The following is a 19,049-nucleotide window of genomic DNA, read 5'->3' on the forward strand; positions in this document are numbered from 1 at the left end:
GAATAAATTAAAATTGGGAAATTCATTACATTGTTGTGATTATTTTCTCATTTTTCAGTTGGTGCTTGTCATTTGGCTCAAGAAGTCCATTTACCTCTGATCCAGATGAATTGCTTCTTAAATCTCCTCATTCTAAATTACTATGCTTTGATATCTTGCTTACAAAGCAACTTTCTTTTCAGTATAATGGAGAGTCTTTGAATCTGATGAAATCTCACAATAAAAGGAGAACAGATGCAGCAACAAGCTCTATTACAGGAGAAAAAACAGTGTGAACTCATAAACCTAAAAAGAAATATCGTTTCCACCTTTCTCCCTGAAAAAGTACTCAGTAGCACTTTTTGCCCACAACTAGCACATATGGGCAATTCTAGCACCCAGATATTTGTTTTCCAAGAGCAACAACAAAAACAATGTTTCCAGAGCATCTTTTTGATGCCAGGAAATAAGGTTGGTTAAAAAAAAGAAGTTAAAAGTAGTTTTGAAAGGCTAAGGAAAGAAACCTAAAAAGCTTCTCCTTGGCTAATATCTGAACATGTAAATGTCACAAAACCAATAATTGCTATGGCTGAATGAAACAATTTGAATCTGTCAAAGGTAATGAGTTCATAATACACAAAAGAGAAAAGTTAGAATAAAGGACATAGAAAGTAATAATACAAAAAAAAAAACCCACATAAATTAGGGTAGTGTATCTTTAATTTCTATTGTTTTTAATAAATAATGTATGAGTATTTTATTTCCTTAATTGTATTTATGTTTATAAAATCTAGAGATGCGTTTCTTTATGTTTGTGTAAGCAGGGAACTATAAGGAAAGCAGTGCCCCCAAAGTAGGTCTATACCAAGAATAGAAAGGAATAATCAGCACCAATGTCCACACATAATAACCAGGTGGAAAGGGAATCCAGCGGTTAATTAACACTAACGAGCATATCCCAAATCTGAAAGTATGCAACTGTGCATTTCAGACATTTGATAAATTAGCAGAATAGCTAGAAATGGAGTGTTAACCGTGCAGAAGTAGTCCCTGATCTTCTGGTAGATAGAAATTCTAGATAGCACCACATAATAAGGAAATAATAAATGAGCATCCGTGAGTTTTTAATAACTGTAACATATGAGGTCCATTTATCATAATAACAGGACAATCGTTACATAACAAAGGCAACTTGGGACTTAAAAAGTGTATCATTTAGTGAAGAAATGCCAGTATTACAATATTAAAAGCTAGTTTTTAACAACATAAAAAAAAGTCATAAGGGCATAAAAATAACAAGTAAATTTTAACTGTTAAAAGAGAATCCAACTGCTAAGCAGCAGTATCTTGCGATTAAATCAATTATGAATGTGCAGCAAAGTCCATTGACCAGACAAAAATCTCCCAGTTAACCCAAAGGTTGGAAATTTAACAAAACGGTTTTCTCATAAGTCTAGTATGGTTACCAAAGTCTATAAATGTACCAAAGTAGAATCAGATCATTCTGAAATCTCAGAAAAGCATAAAAATTTCCACATCAGCAAAACGTATTCCCAGCATTAGCACTTTGTAACCAGTTTTAAAGTAAACACAGTGATTTCTTTTGGTATCACTGTAATATGTGCGCAGATATTCTTTAAAAGTGGCTGAACCAAGCAGTTCAACCGTGGCTCAGTGGCAGAATTCTCAGCTGCCATGCCGGAGACCCGGATGCAATTCCCAGAGCCTGCCCATGTCAGAATAAAAAAAAAAAAAAAAAAGTGGATGAACCATGCACAGCCAAGGTGGCATTTTCCCACGGAACATTTTCCTGGCAGTTCACTAAGTCCAACCAGCCTTCTCTGGATTGCCTAGCCTTTTCAGCCTGGGTTGGAATGAACCATGCACTCCTGGTAAAGCTGACTGATGGCCTAAAGAACAAAAGGGTCCCCTGTGCAGAGGTTGGTGGTAGTTTAGAACATGTTCTCCCCCAGATATGATAGGAACAGTTTCTCCTCTCCTGATGCTGGTAGCAGTTCAGGGATTTTCCTCTTCTGGCTGACTCCAAAAGAACGAGTGAGGACAGGGCAGCCAGGCAAAGATACAGTAGACGTGTGGGAAGGACTCATTTTCTGGACTGTAGTCCCAATCGCTGCTGTCTGCAGCGGTAGTCAAAAGCCAGTCTGTCTGTTTCACAGACAGTCAAGGAAAACTCTGGGGCTGGGTGCAGGGGCATGGTTAACCAGCGCTGAGACAGTGCTGAGCTGTTCTGGATTCTGCAGCCCCTGCCTCCTCCCATGCAGCCCAGGGTGACACCGGAGGCTAGTACTACCAAGTGTCCTTCACAGTTGCCATCCTCAGAAAACCTTAGTAAAGGCTGTTTGCAGTTGAGAAAACTCAACCACCTAAAAGACCTTGAAACTCAAATTTCCAAGACTGCACCTGACTTGCATTGAAAACCAGATGAATGAAGTCAGTGCTTTGCGGCTCTCCCTACTCACCCAGGTGTCCAGAGTCACCTGGAGATGGATGGACAAATCCCATTTCTCTTTCATGTCTGAGTGATGGGTTGCTGCATTTTACCTGCTGAGTCACGTGTGTGTTTGTATCCCTATGTAGCCAGTAGACTTTGGACCATTTTTTCCACCACTCTTTTTTGTTATGAGTGCCCATCAGATTCTTCATCCAGTCTGTTTATGGAGAAATTTTAAATGAATCTGCATTGAGTCTGTTGTTTTCTAGCACCTTAAATAATTACTTTTTGATCTATCAACTGATTTGAAACATTCAAAATGTGTTTTTTCTTAACTCCATTCAAACCAAATACAATTGACTGGCATGTTATTCCCCAATGACACAAGTGTGGCCAGGAAGCTCAGTGTTAACACACTCATCATCCTCTGTCCTAGCACGGTGGGTCCATGCTTTTCTTTGTAGCCAGTGCATGCAGCAGGGAAGTCGGCTGAAAGCACTAGGACCCCACAGTGGCCTCAGGGCAGTACCTGAGCGTTCGCCACAGAATCAGAGTTCTGCACCCTTCAGGGGGCTCAACACCCTGAAAGGAGATGCCAGGGAGGAACTAAGGGCACAACTGTGGGAGTCTCCCTAGAAGCACTGCTGTGGCACCAGGGCCCCCTATGGTGGTGCTGACATCTCAGTTTATGAATAATGTGCACACGTTAGACATCATGACATGTAAAAAGTGTATTTTATAGTGTTGGTGACTAGTTTAGTTTTGTATGCATGATTTTTACAAATCTATTAAAATTTGCCTTAAATTTTCAAAAAAGTGGCCAAAGCATTAAAAATAAAGTAACATGTAAGGTTTGGGATTTTAATTACACATTGGGAAGAATGCGATTATATAATATTTAAACCAATATTGAAAGATTATAGAAATTTTATTTTAGTACATGTTTCTATTTATTGGCATAAAAGATTTATTGAATATTTAGGGAAGAGTTGTCTGTTGCATTGTAAGGAAAGGTTGATATTTACTATATTCATAAGATTAATAAATTGGACATTAAAGCAAGCACAAATATTACTAAGCACTCTTCAAAACAGACATTAAAAGCTCTATTAACAATACTGACTACTCATTTAGTCTGCTAAATGACTTGGTATTGAGAACCTTTAAGAAAAAACTAGAACTTCCATGGAAGAGGGTGGAGTAGGGGGCTGCAGTACTCTACCTTCCTAAAAACAGTTATTGGACAGGCAGAATCTGTCTAAAACATCTGTTTTGGGACTTCAGAGGCCAGGGGAGTATTGTAGAACATCCAGGGAAGGGCAGGACAAAGAGGCTGAGATACTGTGGTAAAGACCTGTGAGTAAAGTACTCAGAAGCAAATATAGCACCCAACCCCCACTCCTGAGGGTACTTCTTTGGTCTGGTTTTGGCTGGCTGCTACAGATGAAGAGTGGCAAGGAAGGCCTCCTCCCCTAGGACAGGGGGAGGCAACATAACCAAGCATTGATGACAGCTTTTGATTGGCAAATTGTGATGACTGGATCCTGTCTTTGAGCTGCCGTTTTAGCCCACCCTGGACAGGGACAGCCCAGTCATTGTTTTAACCCCATCCCCAATGGAGGTGAAGGTGGTGGAAGTTCAAAGGTTCAGGGTGTCCTCTGGGCTATGGGGAATACTTTACTGAAAAGCACATATTCTGGGCAGGCCAGGAAAGGGCAGCTTCAGGAGCCATCAAAAAGTCTGTTCAGCATCTTTCTTGGTCCTTTCCCAGGGCTCTCTGGAAATGGTCTGCACCTACTTCATGGATCCTTGCCTCGTTTTGGCTGGGAAATACTGACTTGGGAATGTCTCTCAAGGGTGGACTTCCTCCAAGAATTTCCCCTCCAGGCAAAAGTAACTAAAGACAATGAGAGGAGAGTTTATAAATAAATAAATGAAAGTATAAAGGTAAAACAAAAACAAACAGAACAAATAAAAAATTTCAGGAGAAGAAACAAAGGAAAGGAAGCATTCCCTGTGGTTGAGTGATTACACAAATAGTGCACTCTTAAAAACTTGTACGACAAACACAGGGGAAGAATCGGATAGAAAAGAGCTGAAAAAAATCTGATCAGTTAAATACAGGTAACTCTAAAGGTCTAGAATAAGTTGAAACAAGTGCCAAAGAAGAGTCTAACATAAACCCAATCAATAAAACCCTAGGCAAGAGAGAGAAACCATTCTTCAGAGCAAACTCATCCTGATAATCAGATTCCTAGACAGCAAAATATTACAAGCCAAACTAAGGCATAGGAAGATATAGCCCAGACAAAGGAATAAATTAAAACTTCAAAGGACACACAGAATTTAAAATAATTAATCAAAGATGTTGAAGTAATTCATGGCTAAAGAGATAATGAATATTAAGAAGAAAATGGGTAAGCATAAAGAAGAATTTGAAAGTATGAAAAGAAACATAACAGAATTTCTGGGAATGAAAGGCACAATAGAAGAGATTGAAAAACATACAGGCATACACAGCAGATTAGAGTAGGCAGAAAAGAGAATCAGCAAATTAGAAGATATAACAGCTGAAATATCACAGACAGAAGAACAAATAGAGAAAAGAATGGGGAAAATGAACAGGATCTCCAGGAATTGAATGGCAGCATGAATCACACAAGCATACATTTCACGGGTGTCCCAGAAGCAGAAGAGAAGGGGAAAGGGGTAGAAAGAATATTTGAGAAAATAATGGCCCCAAATTTGCCAACTCTTATGAAAAGACATAAATGTACATGTCTAAGAAGTACAACATACTCCAAACAGAATACATCCAAATAGATCTACACCAATACTCCAAGACACATACTAATCAGAATGACAAATGACCAAAGATAAAGTGACAATCCCAAAAGCAGCAAGAGAAAAGGGCTTTGTCACATGCAAGGTAACTGCAATAAGACTAAGTATTTATTTCTCCTCAGAAACCATAGAGACGAGAAGGCAAGGCAGTAGTATGATATATTTAAGGAATTGAAGAGAAAAACTGTTAACCAAGAACTCTTTATCCAGAAAAACTGTTCCTCAAAACTAAGAGAGAGTATAAAATATTCAATAAATAGAAACTGAGTGATTTCATCAACAAGAGACAATCCCTACAAGAAATACTAGAGGGAATTCAGCAGATTGAAAGAAAAAGACAGGAGAGAAGCTTGGAGTAGAGTGTAGAAATTAAGATTATCTGTATGGGTAACTGAATGTGTAGAGAGAAAGACATAAATAAGAACTGACATATAGAAACCAAAGGAGAAAACGGCTGAAGTAAATATTGACTTTACAGTAATAGCATTGAATGTTAATGGATTGCATTCTCCAATCAAAAGATCTGCAGAATAGACAAAAAGCATGATCCATTTATATGCTGTCTACAACAGACTCACTTTAGTCCCAAGGACACAAATAGGTTGAAAGTGAAAGGTTGGAAAAAGGTTTCCTGTGCAAACAGTAACCAAAAAAGTGCTGTAGTAGCTACATTACTATCAGACAAAATAGACTTTAAATGTGAAACCGTTATAAAAAACAAAGAAGGACAACATATATAATAGAGGGGGCAATTCACCAAGAAGATGACCATCATAAATATTGATGCACCTAACCATGTGCCCCAAAATACATGAGGCAAATGCTAGCAAAACTGTAAGGATAAACAGATGTCTTCATGATAATAATTGGAGACTTCAGCAACCCATCTCATCAGCAAGTATAATATTTAGACAGAGGATCAATAAGGAAACAGAGAGCCTGAATATGATAAATGATGTAGATCCAACAGACATATACAGAACATATATCCCCAAACAGTGGGATATATGTTCTTCTTTAGAGTGCATTGATAATTCTCCACGAAAGACTAAATGTTGGGTCACAAAACAAATATCAATACATTTTTAAAAACTGAAATTTTACAGTGCACTTCCTGTGGCCATGATGGAATGAAGCTTAAAATCAATAACAGAGAGAGAACTAGAAAATTCTCAACTACATGGAAGCTAAACAACACACTCTCAAACAGTCAGTGGATTAAATAAGAAACTGCAAGAGATCAGGAAATATCTGGAGACAAACGAAAATGAGAACTAACATATCAAAACGTATGGTAAAGCGAAGGCATTGCTGAGAGGGAAATTTTAACACTGAATTTTAGCCTTTTGGCACCTACATTAAAAAGGAAGAGAGAGCTAAAATCAAAGACCTAACTGCACACTTGGAGGAACTAGTAAAAGAACAGCCAACTAATCCCAAAGCAAGCAGAAGGAAAGAAATTACAAAGATTAAAGAAGAAATAAATGAAATTGAAAATAAAAAAAACCAGTAGAAAGAATTAAGAAAACCAATTGTGGTTTGTGTTAGTTAGAGTCAGTTGTCAACTTGGCCAGGTGAGCATACCTAGTCTTGTTGCTGCGGCCATAAGCCAATGGTACGTGAACTTCATCTGTTGCTAATTACATCTGCAGTCAGCTAGGAGGCGTGTCTGCTGCAATTAGTGATGTTTGACTTAATTGGCTGGTGCTTAAATGAGAGATAGCAACGTAGCACTGCTAAGCAACTCGGCATTCCTCATCTCAGCACTTGCAGCTCAGCCCAGGCCTTTGGAGATGCAGAAAGAACTCACCCCAGGGAAAGTTGTTGGAACCCAGGGCCTGGAAAGAAGACCAGCAGAGACCATTCTGTGCCTTCCACATAAGAAAGAACCTCAATGGAAAGTTAGCTGCCTTTCCTCTGAAGAACCAACAAAATAAATCCCCTTTTATTAAAAGCCAATCCGTCTCTGGTGTGTTGCATTCCGGCAGCTAACAAACTAGAACATGGTTCTTTGAGAGAATAAAAAATATTAACAAACCCTTAGCTAGACTGACAATGTAGAAAAAAAAAGGATGCACATAAATAAACTCAGAAATGGGGGGAGGGGTGCATTACTACTGACTCACCAGAAATAAAAGGATCATAAGAGGTTCATAAGATGATACTATGAAGAACTATATAATTTGCCAGCAAATTAGACAACTTAGATGAATGGGACAAACTCCGAGGAACACATAAACAGAAATAGAAGACCTCAACACCAATTACAGGTAAAGAGATTGCATCAGTCGTGAAAACTTTCTCCACAAAGCAAAGCCCAGGACCAGATGGTTTCATATTTGAATTCTATCAAGTAGTCCAAGAAGAAGTAATACCAATCTTGCTCAAACTTTAAGAGCAGGGAAAACTACTAACTCATTCTATAAGGCCATCAGCTAATATCAAAGCAAGATAAAGATACTACAAGAAAAGAAAATTACCAATTTTTAAAATTAATATAGATGCAAAAATCCTCAACAAAATACTTGCAAATTGAATCCTATAGCACATTAAAAGAATTATACACCATTATCAAATTGGTTTATCCCCAGGCATGCAAAAGTGATTCAACACAAGAAAATCAAATAAGGTAATATATCTCATTAGTAAATCAAAGGACAAAAAACCCATAAACATCTCAATTGATGAATAAAAGGCATTTGACAAAATCCAGCATCCTTTCTTAATTAAAATACTTCGAAAGAAAAAAAATGACGTGAAAAGATGCTCGACATCACTAGCTATCAGGGGAATTCAAATAAAAAACACAATGAGTATCATTTCACACCTCCTGCAATGGTCACTACCAAAAAAACAGAAAACTATAAGTGTTGGAGAGGATGTGGAGAAACAGAAACACTCATTCACTGCTGCTGGAAATGTCAAAGGGTGCAACTGCTATGGGAAACAGTCTGTCTGTTCTTCAGGAAGCTAAGTATAGAATCGCCACATGATCCAGCAAACCTGCTGCCAGGTACACACCCAGGAGAACTAAAAGCTGCAAACTGAGGAGATATTTGCACATTGATGTTAATAATGGCACTATTTACAACTGTCACAAGATGGAAGCAACTCAATTATCCATCAACTGAAGAATGGATAAACAAAATGTGGTAAATGCTTCCAACGGAATATTATTCATCTGTAAGAAGGAAAGAAGTCTTCTTGCAGGGGACAACATGGATGAATCTTGAGGAAATTATGCAGAATACAATAAGTCAGACAGAAAAGGACACATATTGTATGATTTCACTAATGCAAACCAATTAGACAGAAAAGGACACATATTGTATGATTTCACTAATGCAAACTAATTATAATAAGCAAAGTCACAGATTTAGAATCTAGAATATAGGTTACTAGGGGATAGAGTGGGGGGGTAGAGAAATGGGAGCTGATGTTTAATTTGTGCAAAACTTCTATTTGGGTTTATTGCAAATGTTTGGAAATGAATTTTGGTGATGGTAGCACATGATTGCAAGTGTAATTAATTAATAGTGCTGAGTTAAGTATGTGAATGTGGCTGAAAGGAGAAGTCTGGGGTTGTGTCTGCTATTAGAAAGAAAGTTAGAAGATGAAACATGGGACTGTATAACACAGCAGACCCTGCCGTGGACAATGGACTGTGGTTAACAGTATAAATATAAGAATGTTCTTTCACGAATTATAACAAGTGTACTGCACTATTGCAAGGTGTTAATAATAGGGTGGTATATGGAGAAAATACACCAAATGTAAACTATGGACTCCAGTCAACAGTAATATTTTAACATCCTTTCATCAATTGTAATGAAGGTACCACACTAATGCAACATGTCAACAATAGGAGAGATATATGGAAATATTATATTTTTTACATGACTTTCCCCTAAACCTACATCCTCTCTAATTTAAATAGTACATTTTGTAAAAAATTATGTTAAGTGAAACTGCACATTATATGATCCCACTTTTATAAAATGTAAATATAAATAAATTTTTAGAGCAGACTTGGATTAGCAATTATGCAGATAGGGCTGGGGAAGGATAGAGGGATTGAGAGTGACTGCTAAGCAGTACAGGGTTTTTGTTTTTGGAGTAATGAAAATGTTCTAAAATTGATTGTGGTGATGAATGCACAACTGTGACTATGCTAAAGACATTGTATATTGTGGGTGGACTGCATAGTATAGAAAAATATCTCAAAAATAAAATATACTAAACCTTATTAATTAATTCAAAATTAGTTTCATAAGCTCTAGTAATAAAGCAATGAATCCAATAGGTATGGTCCTTTTCTCAGACATTACTGCATGCTAGTAAAGAAAAACCAAAACCCTTTATAAATAAACAAAATAGGTATTATCATTTATAAAGCAATCTTTTGCATTTAGTAAGTGTGAATCAATTCTCAAGAGGCTGGTTGCTATTAGCTGAAATAATAATTGAATTTCTGAAGCTGAAAAGTTGAGAAAACAGGCTCTGGTCATTCCACTAAATGCAAACATTTCATTAATTCATTCTGAAAAAAACCTATTATCCTTACTCATCTCTTTATTGCAGTAAAGATAACAATATTCATTGTACTAAAAATAAAGGAAGCTGCAACATCAACATGTAAGGCATGAGGAAATATTGCTTAAATAATTTCATCAAACGAAATTAAATTAGTAAAATATTTTTAAATAATTAAATGAGATTATTATATACATAATAATATATATAATTATTATTATAAATGAGACATTATTGGTTAAATGAGCTATTATTCTCTGTGCATTATAGTGGTAAAAATTGGAGATCTGGAAACAGGCACTTTCTGCTCGGCTACAGCACAATGAGTGAGTCAGTCTGTGTCCTGTCATGTAAGGTCATAACAGGAAGTACAATGAATGACCCATAATACTCCCTATGCAGATGAACTCTGCTCAGAGTGGCTACAGCTAGTTGGTTATGTTCTTAAGACCCAGAATGTGCTGAAAATCCATCTGGTCTCTTCAGAAAAGCTGAGGGAGTTTTAAAAGAAAGATTTTTTAACTTTCCTACCATTATTAAAATCATTTTCCAGTTTTATGTTACATGTAGAATTTGATAAATACCTGTGATATAGTAAAGTAAAGATAGGTGATTTGTTTTGGTCGTTCAAGCATTTGGTGCAAAGGGGTACACAGTAAAGATGTAGAGGAACAAATCAAATATAATTTTCAGAAAACAATCATTAAATACACCTGCTTGTAATAATTAAATTTACCAAAATCAATTTTGGATAGGTAGCTAAAAGTCTTATGGTAGGATTCTGAATGACAGGAATTCAGTATTTATTCTGTCGCCTGATAGACTGATATCATTGCCATCTTTTTTGCGTATAAAGCAATGAGGGAATGTGTACAAAAGGATATTTTAGTGAGATGCATCTCAGAGTACTGTTTAGAAAGAGAGTTGAGGGGCTAGAATGTTTGTGGACAAAAATTGACAGGGCCACTAATTAGGAGGTAACGAAGTACTCTTCATAAGGGTGGAATGTTCAATTGAGAAAGAAGAATGGAAGTTAGAAATAATGATTCTACCGAATATTTTTTTAGAGTTACAAAAAGCCTACTTTTAGAAATTAATTTCCTGGTTGCCAAACTGTTGAACAGTATCTTTCTTTTTGTACATCAATTTTAAAAATACTAGACATTGTGAAGAAAAAAAAAATTCCAAAATGTGTTATTCAAAAAACATGTATTTTATTTTTTGGTGGCTTAGAGTCAGAAGTACAAACATCATCATGCATAATACAGAGGACACTTAAGGGCTCTGAACTGCTAGTTCTACACTACATTGTCTTAGAAATTTGGAGGTGTCGTTAATCAAGTTGTAATTTTAGCCAGACTGAAAATGCTTATTTCTCACCATAAGTGTGTCTAATTCTGAAAACTGTGTGATTCTCCCATTACTTTGTTATTGTAATATATAAGGAATTGGAATTTCCCAAAAGTAGCCTAATATGCAATTTTTTAAAATATTGACTGCATTGTTAGTCAAAATAAAATCAATACCTTCTAGACAGAGTTAACTGCTGCAGAGAAAAATAGATGTTCTTATGCATAGATAATTTTCCTATAATTATATACTCAGGGTTTTAACTTTTTATCTAGGTTTATTTTAATATGTGGGATATTATGAGATTAAGGAATATGTGACTGAATTATAAACTAAGATTTGTCATAATATTATTTCTAAAACAGGAAACAATGATGTCCAAATGATATTTATTGTGTCAAATAACACAGTGTCATGGAAAATACAAAAATTGGGAATGATAAACCTGGTTTCCAACTGTGACCCAGTCAATAAACCAGCTCTTTGAACTGAAGCAAACCATAAAATCGCTAATGCTTTCTAATGAAATTAAATATTATTATAGGATTCTCTGTAATTCCACCCAAATCAAAAATGTTAAAATTTTTTAAGACAATGATGAGCTCTTTCCCATGTGGTGTCTACATAGACAAGGTGGGGTTTGTAATTTATTTTATAATTTACAGTTTATTCTGAAATTGTTTTAGATTGAGTAAGAATATGGAATGTTTCATACAATTTTTTGTTTACTTTCTAAGATTCCAGCCATATGCATAGGTGGGAAGTATCATTATGAGCTTTTTAAAAAATTAAAGCATAGTATTTAAATAATATTTCAAAACATAATCTGAAAATGTTGTACACAAAATGTTGTATATAACATGTGGGTTAAAACTTGTCTTCCTGACCAAAAGGGGCAAAAGAAATGTAACAAAATAAGGCTCAGAGTCTAAGAGAGTTCAAATAGGGTCAAGAGCCTATTCTGGAGGCTACTCTTATGCAAGCTTCACCAAGATATTGCTAATTACCATGGTTTACCAAACCCCAAGCCAAAATATTCCTATCAATCTTAAAGAACACTTAAGGCTCTATCTGCCATTCTACAGAGTTCTACATACTAAGATTACTTTCCAGAAACATACAATCCCCAGATGGGTTCCTAGGCCAGGTAAGTCCTGAAACCCAGAGGTGCCAGGCTCTCCAAGAACATCAACTAGTTCCATCCCCCTATCTCATATTGTCAATACCTCTTTACAACATGAAAAAGTTAGAAAGGGTAGAGCTCATATACCCCTAAAGATGGGAGAAAGATCAAGGGAGAAGGAGGAGTTATAACAGAGAAGATAGGATTTAACAAATGAGTATGACTGCTGAATCATTATATTGATATTTCTTTTAGTCTCCAGTGTGTTGGAGCAGCTAGAAGGAACAACCTAAATTGTGGAATTGTAACCCATAGGAAACTCTGAAATCTCTTCTATAACTACCTATTGTGATGTTCTTTGAAATCAACTGCTGATATGTATACGTGTCATATTTCACAATAAAAAAATTTTTTTTTCAAAAAATGACTGGGCAGTTTTCACTTAAAAAAAAAAAAAGCTTGGGCAGGCCATGGTGGCTCAGCAGGCAGTGTTCTCGCCTGCCTAGCTAGAGACCCAGGTTCAATCCCCAGTGCCTGCCCTTGCAAAATAAATAAATAAATAAATAGCTCATTCATCATTTTCTACTTCTTTTTTCCCAAATCTCTCATATTGGATTCATGCTTTACTTTTAAATTTTCCCCTTATTCAGTAATATTTGTTAAAGTTCTACTAATTTCCAAGAACAGAGATAGTAAACATTGAACAGGGAAAAAGGGGGAAACACAAACAAGCAACACAAATAAATACGATGATAAATGCTATTTAAATAAAAAGAGTAAAATAATACTTAATGTGTTCTGAATGATAAGCAGTCTTAATAGTCAGACAGATAAGGATTTCCAGGAAGATGGCAGAATAGGATAGGCTGAGTTCACCCTGCTCAAAGGAACAACTAAAGAAGTGCAGAAAGACAACTGGAACCACAGTTCCAGGGTGTGAGTGACCTAAGAGGGTCTTGTACATTATATAAGGAGGTCCTGAATGAAAAAACTGAGGAATTGGGACACAGATAATGAGATGAGTATGCTCAGCCAGGTTGCCACCAGGAACAAGAGTTTGCACCCAGGAAAGTGTCTGTCCCAGAGCCAACTGGGATATCAGCCCCCACAGCTCTGAAGACTAGAGCTCTCTTGGGAAACCTGGATATCAGTAAACTTGCTTTCGCTGCTCAGAGACCATCCAACTAGTGCACTAGCCTACTGCTCCCCTTTCCATATGGAGGCCCAGGGCCCTCACAGGTGCACAGACAGGGAGGCAAGGAAGAAAAAGAGAGCCATGCTGCACCACGTACCACCATGATCTTGCACCCCATGCAGTGCCCCGTGCCCCATCCCACGCAAACAAACTGCAGCACCCCAACCTCTGCATACACCACATCTCAGTGCCCCCATGCCCCACCTTGTCCCTGAGCTATGCCCTGCACCCAACTCCTGAGCCGTGCCCTGCATCTTGCTACCTGCAACCCATGCTACCATGCCATGCTCAGCACTCATGTGCCCCACCTCCAATGCCCCATGCCATGCTTGCCTTGCAGGCATTTGCAAGTTGGCTGTAGAGAGGGGCTACATATGTTGGCTGACATACCCAACACACAGCCTAAGATCATTCCAAGTGGGAGTCTGGGAGCCAAAAAACCCATAAAGCCCAAAAGGAGAATCCCTGCTGAAGTGCACACTGCCCACTCCCCAGTCCCAGGATTGGCGGTGTTCAATATGAAGCAGGGCCAGCACACCTGACTGGAATTGCTCCAGGTATCCATCCTGCACACCTGGAAGGCCTAAGGGGAAGAGGAGACCCAAGAGCACCATCTGCTGGGAAGAAACAGAAAGTACAATCTGGAAAATTGACTAGCATCAAACACATTATCAAGCAGAGCTGCATCCCCTGCATGAAGTCCAGGCTTTGCTTTGGCAGGGAATTACTGACAACTCAAGAGCAAAATGAGAACTTCAACACAAACCCAAGAAAATACAAAACCTTAGATGATTGAGAGAACTCAACTTTTAAAATACCCCTATTAAGATAATCAAATGCCTCAAAGTGATCCAAAAATCACAAAGCATATGAAGATGCAGGCAAATATGGCTAGCCAAATGACCAAAATAAAACAGCAAGAGAGATACAGACTCTCACGCAAAGAATCAAAAGTTGTATGAACTATTTATTCATAAAAATCTCCAGAGTAAATTCAATGTGTTGGCTAATAACATAAAGGATATTAAGAAGATACCAGAAGAGCATAAAGAAGAATTCAAAAGAATAAATTAAAAAAAGCAGACCTCACAGAGATGAAGGATACTATAGACCAAATTAAAAAGATACCAGAGACATATAACAGCAGATTTGAAGACACAAAAGAAAAAATAATAATAATAAGTGAACTAGAAGACAGAACAATTGAATTTGAACACACAAAATATCAAATGGCAAAAAGATGGAAAAACTGATCTGGTTTTCAGGGAAATAATGGACAACACAAAACACACAAATATAAAAATTATTGGTGTCCCAGAGGAGAAAAGAAGAGTAAAGGTCTTGGAAGATTAGTTCAGCAGATAATGGGGAAAAATTTCCCAACCCTTATAAAAGGCATAAATAAGCAAATCAAAGAAGCCCAATGAATTCCAAATACAATAAATCAAATAGGCCTACTCCAAGGCACATACTATCAGTTTATCAAATACTGAAGAGAAGCAGAAGTCCTGAAACCAGCAAGAGAAAAGTGATCCACCACACAAGGGAAACCACATAAGACTGAGTTCAGACTACTCAAAAGGCAACATGGAGCAGAACGGTTGTGGTATGATATTTTTAAGATCCTGAAAGGGAAAGACTTCTAGCCAAAAATTCTTTATCTAGCCAAGTTGTCCTTCACAAGTGAGAGAGAGATGAAAATTTAAGACAGACAAAGGATAAGAGAATTTGTCAACAAGAGAACAGCCCTACAAGAAATGCTAAAGGGAGTTCTGTCAGCTAAAAAAAAACAGGGGAGAGTTATCTGGAGAAAGGCACAGACTTGAAGAGCACCATTAAGGGTAACTAAAAGGATAAAAAGAGGAAGAAGTAAAAGAACATATAGATCTGACAAATAAACAAAGAATAAGATGGTAGATTCAAGAAATGTCTTTGCAATAAAAACTATGGATGTTAGCAGACTAAATTTACCAATTAAAGATACAGATAGGAAAAATGAGTTAAGAAATGTGAACTATCTATATGCTTCTTACAAGAGATTCATATTCGACCGAAGAATACAAATAGATTGAAAGTGTAAGGATAGAAAAAGATATCCACACAAGCTGGAGTAAGCAGGAGTAGCTATATTAATGTCAGAAAAAAATAGACTTTAAATGTCAAGAAGTCATAGGAGACCAGGAAGGACACTACATATAAATAAAAGGGACAATACAAAAAGAATAAATAACAACCATAAATAGTTATGCTCCTAATCAAGGCGCTCCTAAGTACACGATATAGACATTGGCAAAACTGAAGAGAGCAATAGATGTTTCAGTAATAATAGTGGAAGACTTCAATAAACCACTCTCCTCTATAGACAGAACAACCAGACAGAGGATCAATAAGGAAATAGAATACTTAAAATTTTGATCAATGAATTAAACCTGACATTGATAGATCATTACACTCCAATACACAAGATACATATTCTTCTCTAGTGCTCATGGAACATCCAGAATAGATCATATGATGGAGTAGAAAACAGGTCCTAATGTATTTAAAAGGACTGAAATTATTCAAAGCACTTTCTCTGATCACAATGAATCAAAATGGAAATCAATAATCATCAAAGAACTAGAACCTTCACAAATATATGAAGATTAAATAATGTACCCTTAAACAATCAATGGGTCAAAGAAGAAATTGCTAGAAAAATAGTAAGTGTGTGGAGGTGAATGAAAATGAGAATACAACATATCAGAACTTATAGAATGTGGCAAAAGAAGCACTGAGAGGAAAATTTATTGCCCTAAATGCCTATATTTAAAAAAGAAGAAGAAAAAGCAAAAATCAAGGACTTAACTGCTCACCTGGAAGAACTAGAGAAAGAACAGAAAACTAACCCCAAAGCAAATAGTAGAAGAGAAATAACAAAGATTAAAGAAGGATGCAGTGGAGAAGCTTAGCCTACCTATAGGTATGCCCAGGAATCACATTCAGAGGACCTCTTTTGTTGTTCAGACTTGGTCTTTTTCTCTCTAAGCCAAACTCTGCAAGTGAAGCTATTGCCTTCCCCCCATGGGGAACATGACATCCAGGGATGAAGGTGGAGTTGTAACAGAGAAGAGAGGATATAACAAATGAATATGACTGCAGAATCATTATATTGATATTTCTTTTAGTCTCCTGTGTCTTAAATCAACTAGAAGGAAAAAAATAAAATTGTATAACTGTAATCCATACCCAACTCTGAAATCTGTTCTATAACTACTCATTACACTGTACTTTGAAATGTATTGCTTTTCTGTATATATGTTATTTTACATGATAATTAAAAAAAAACAGACAGATAAACATTTTCAGCAGAGTGAACAGCATGTGCAAATCATCTGAATTGGGTGTGAGCTTTCTATGTTAATGGGGCAGAAAGAAGACTGAGATGGTTTAAGCATAGAGGTGAGGCAGAGAGTGACACTAAAGGAGTTTAGAGAGGTATGCAGAATCTATTTCAGATTAGGTCTTCTCAGTCTGGTAAGAGATTTAGGAATTATTGGAGAGTGTCATGCTCACTCTGCTAAGAATAGATTACAAGAAAGCATTTTTCCAATGATTTCTAACAGCGAAAAACACATGCACATTTTACAGATTAAATACTTGAGAGTTATAAAAATAAAGTGGGAGACTTCGGGAAAGATGGCCGACTAGAGTAGCTCGACATTAGCCCTGCTCCACAGAAAAGTTAGAGAAGGGACAGGAGGGCAACTGAGGCAGCAGTTCATGAGTGGAGCTGACCTAGGAGAGCCTTCTGCACCACATGTGGCAGCCCTGGTTGCATAGGCCGAGGAACTGAGAGGCAGAAAGCTGGAGCCTGGCATGGAGGTGCAGAGCCTGTGGGACTGCGCAGATGGGAACATGGGACTAGGAAGCAGGCCAGGCTGCGTTTCTTGGGTGCACTACCCTCACCAGTGCAGCCCTGTGACTGGCAACTCACCCCATATCCCACTCACCTGAACCCGTCATCCACTCCCATTCCCCATTCTCCAGGTGCCCCCACCCTATCAGCCCCCAGTGCACATACCTGCCCCACAGCCCCACCCCAAGTGTAGCCCAACCCACCTCTCCTGCACCGCTCTCTAGCACTATCTCCCTTTCCCTGTTCCCTGCAGGAGTTACCAGTGCATAAAGGTTGTGGGCACTAACCTCCATACTTAGGCTACCCCTGCCCCCACCCCATAGTGTCACACAGCCTCACCCTGCCCTCCCTGAGCTCAGTGCATCCATTTATGGCACTCCCAGGACAACACATGTGCACAGGCCCACAATCACGTCATTTAGCTCTGGGAACTACCCTTTACAACAGTCCTAGAATTCCGCATGCACATAGCCTTCAGCCTCACTTCCCAGCTCTGAGAAAGTGCCAATCTACACAGCCATATCACATCTGCCCCCAGTCCACGAAGGCATAATGCACCTGCTGCCACAGTTTATGCATCCAAACAAATTGCCCTATGCCTTAGATCAGTGCACCCAGGGTTACATCCCCCAGACTGGTGGACCTGCACAGCTATATCCTCCCTGGCCACTGGGCACCCATGTTCACAAGCATCAGTGTAACATCCCCAACCTGCACCCATACCTACCCTAAAACAAATTACCACCAGACTGAGTGCTCCACCCTGTGTCCTGATCCCTGTTGTACAACTATCCCACAAATACAAGGCCTTAGACTACAGAAAGAAATCAACTCCCAAAGTAAATCAATCAAGATATTTACATGCAATGAAGACAGCAAAAGATCGCTAAGCATATTCCAATGCAGACAGATAAAGCCCAGCATAATGACCAATTAAAACACATAGAGACATAGACATTGGAACAACTAATCAAAGATGTTCATACAACTCTACTTAATAAAATGAGTGGGACAGCAAATGACATAAAGGAGATCAAGAAGTCAGTAGAAGAACACAAAGAGGAATTTGAAAGAATAAATAGGAAAATAGCAGAAAACACAAAGATTAAAGACTCTGTTAACCAAATAAAAAACATACAAGAGGCATGCAACACCAGATTTGAAGACACAGAAGAAAGAATAAGTGATATAGAGGACAAGATATTGCCTTTGAAGACTCAAAACAGCAAATGGCAAAAAAGAAGGAAAAAATTATATGGGAACTCAGGGAAATGATAGACAAAACAAAGCACACAAATGTAAGAATCATTGGTGGCCCAGAAGGAGAAGAGAGGATTAAAGGGCTAGGAAGAGTAATGGAGGATATAATGGGGGAGAACTTCCTAACCCTCATAAAGGACATAAATATACAAGTTAAAAAATCCCAAAGAATACCAAACAGAATAAATCCAAAAAGGCCTTCCCCAAGGCACATACTAATCAGTTGTCAAGTGTTGAAGAGAAGCAGAAAAAACCTGAAAATGGCAAGAGAAAAACAATCTCCTACATACAAGGGAAATAAAATAAGACTGAGTTCAGACCACTCAACTAGTACCCTGTAAGTGAGAAAGCAGTGGTATGATATATTCAAGATCCTGAAAGAGAAAGACTTCCAGCTAAGAATTCTGTACCCAGC

General features: G+C 37.7%; 1 protein-coding gene across 5 annotated transcripts in view; it reads right to left on the bottom strand.

The window, feature by feature from the left end:
* CCSER1 (coiled-coil serine rich protein 1) overlaps positions 1–19,049 on the bottom strand; it is a 1,450,145-nt gene that overhangs the window by 1,145,294 nt on the left and 285,802 nt on the right. The gene's annotated exons all lie outside the window — the stretch shown is intronic.

Source organism: Tamandua tetradactyla, chromosome 24, assembly GCF_023851605.1.
Source record: "Tamandua tetradactyla isolate mTamTet1 chromosome 24, mTamTet1.pri, whole genome shotgun sequence".
Lineage (NCBI taxonomy): Eukaryota > Metazoa > Chordata > Mammalia > Pilosa > Myrmecophagidae > Tamandua > Tamandua tetradactyla.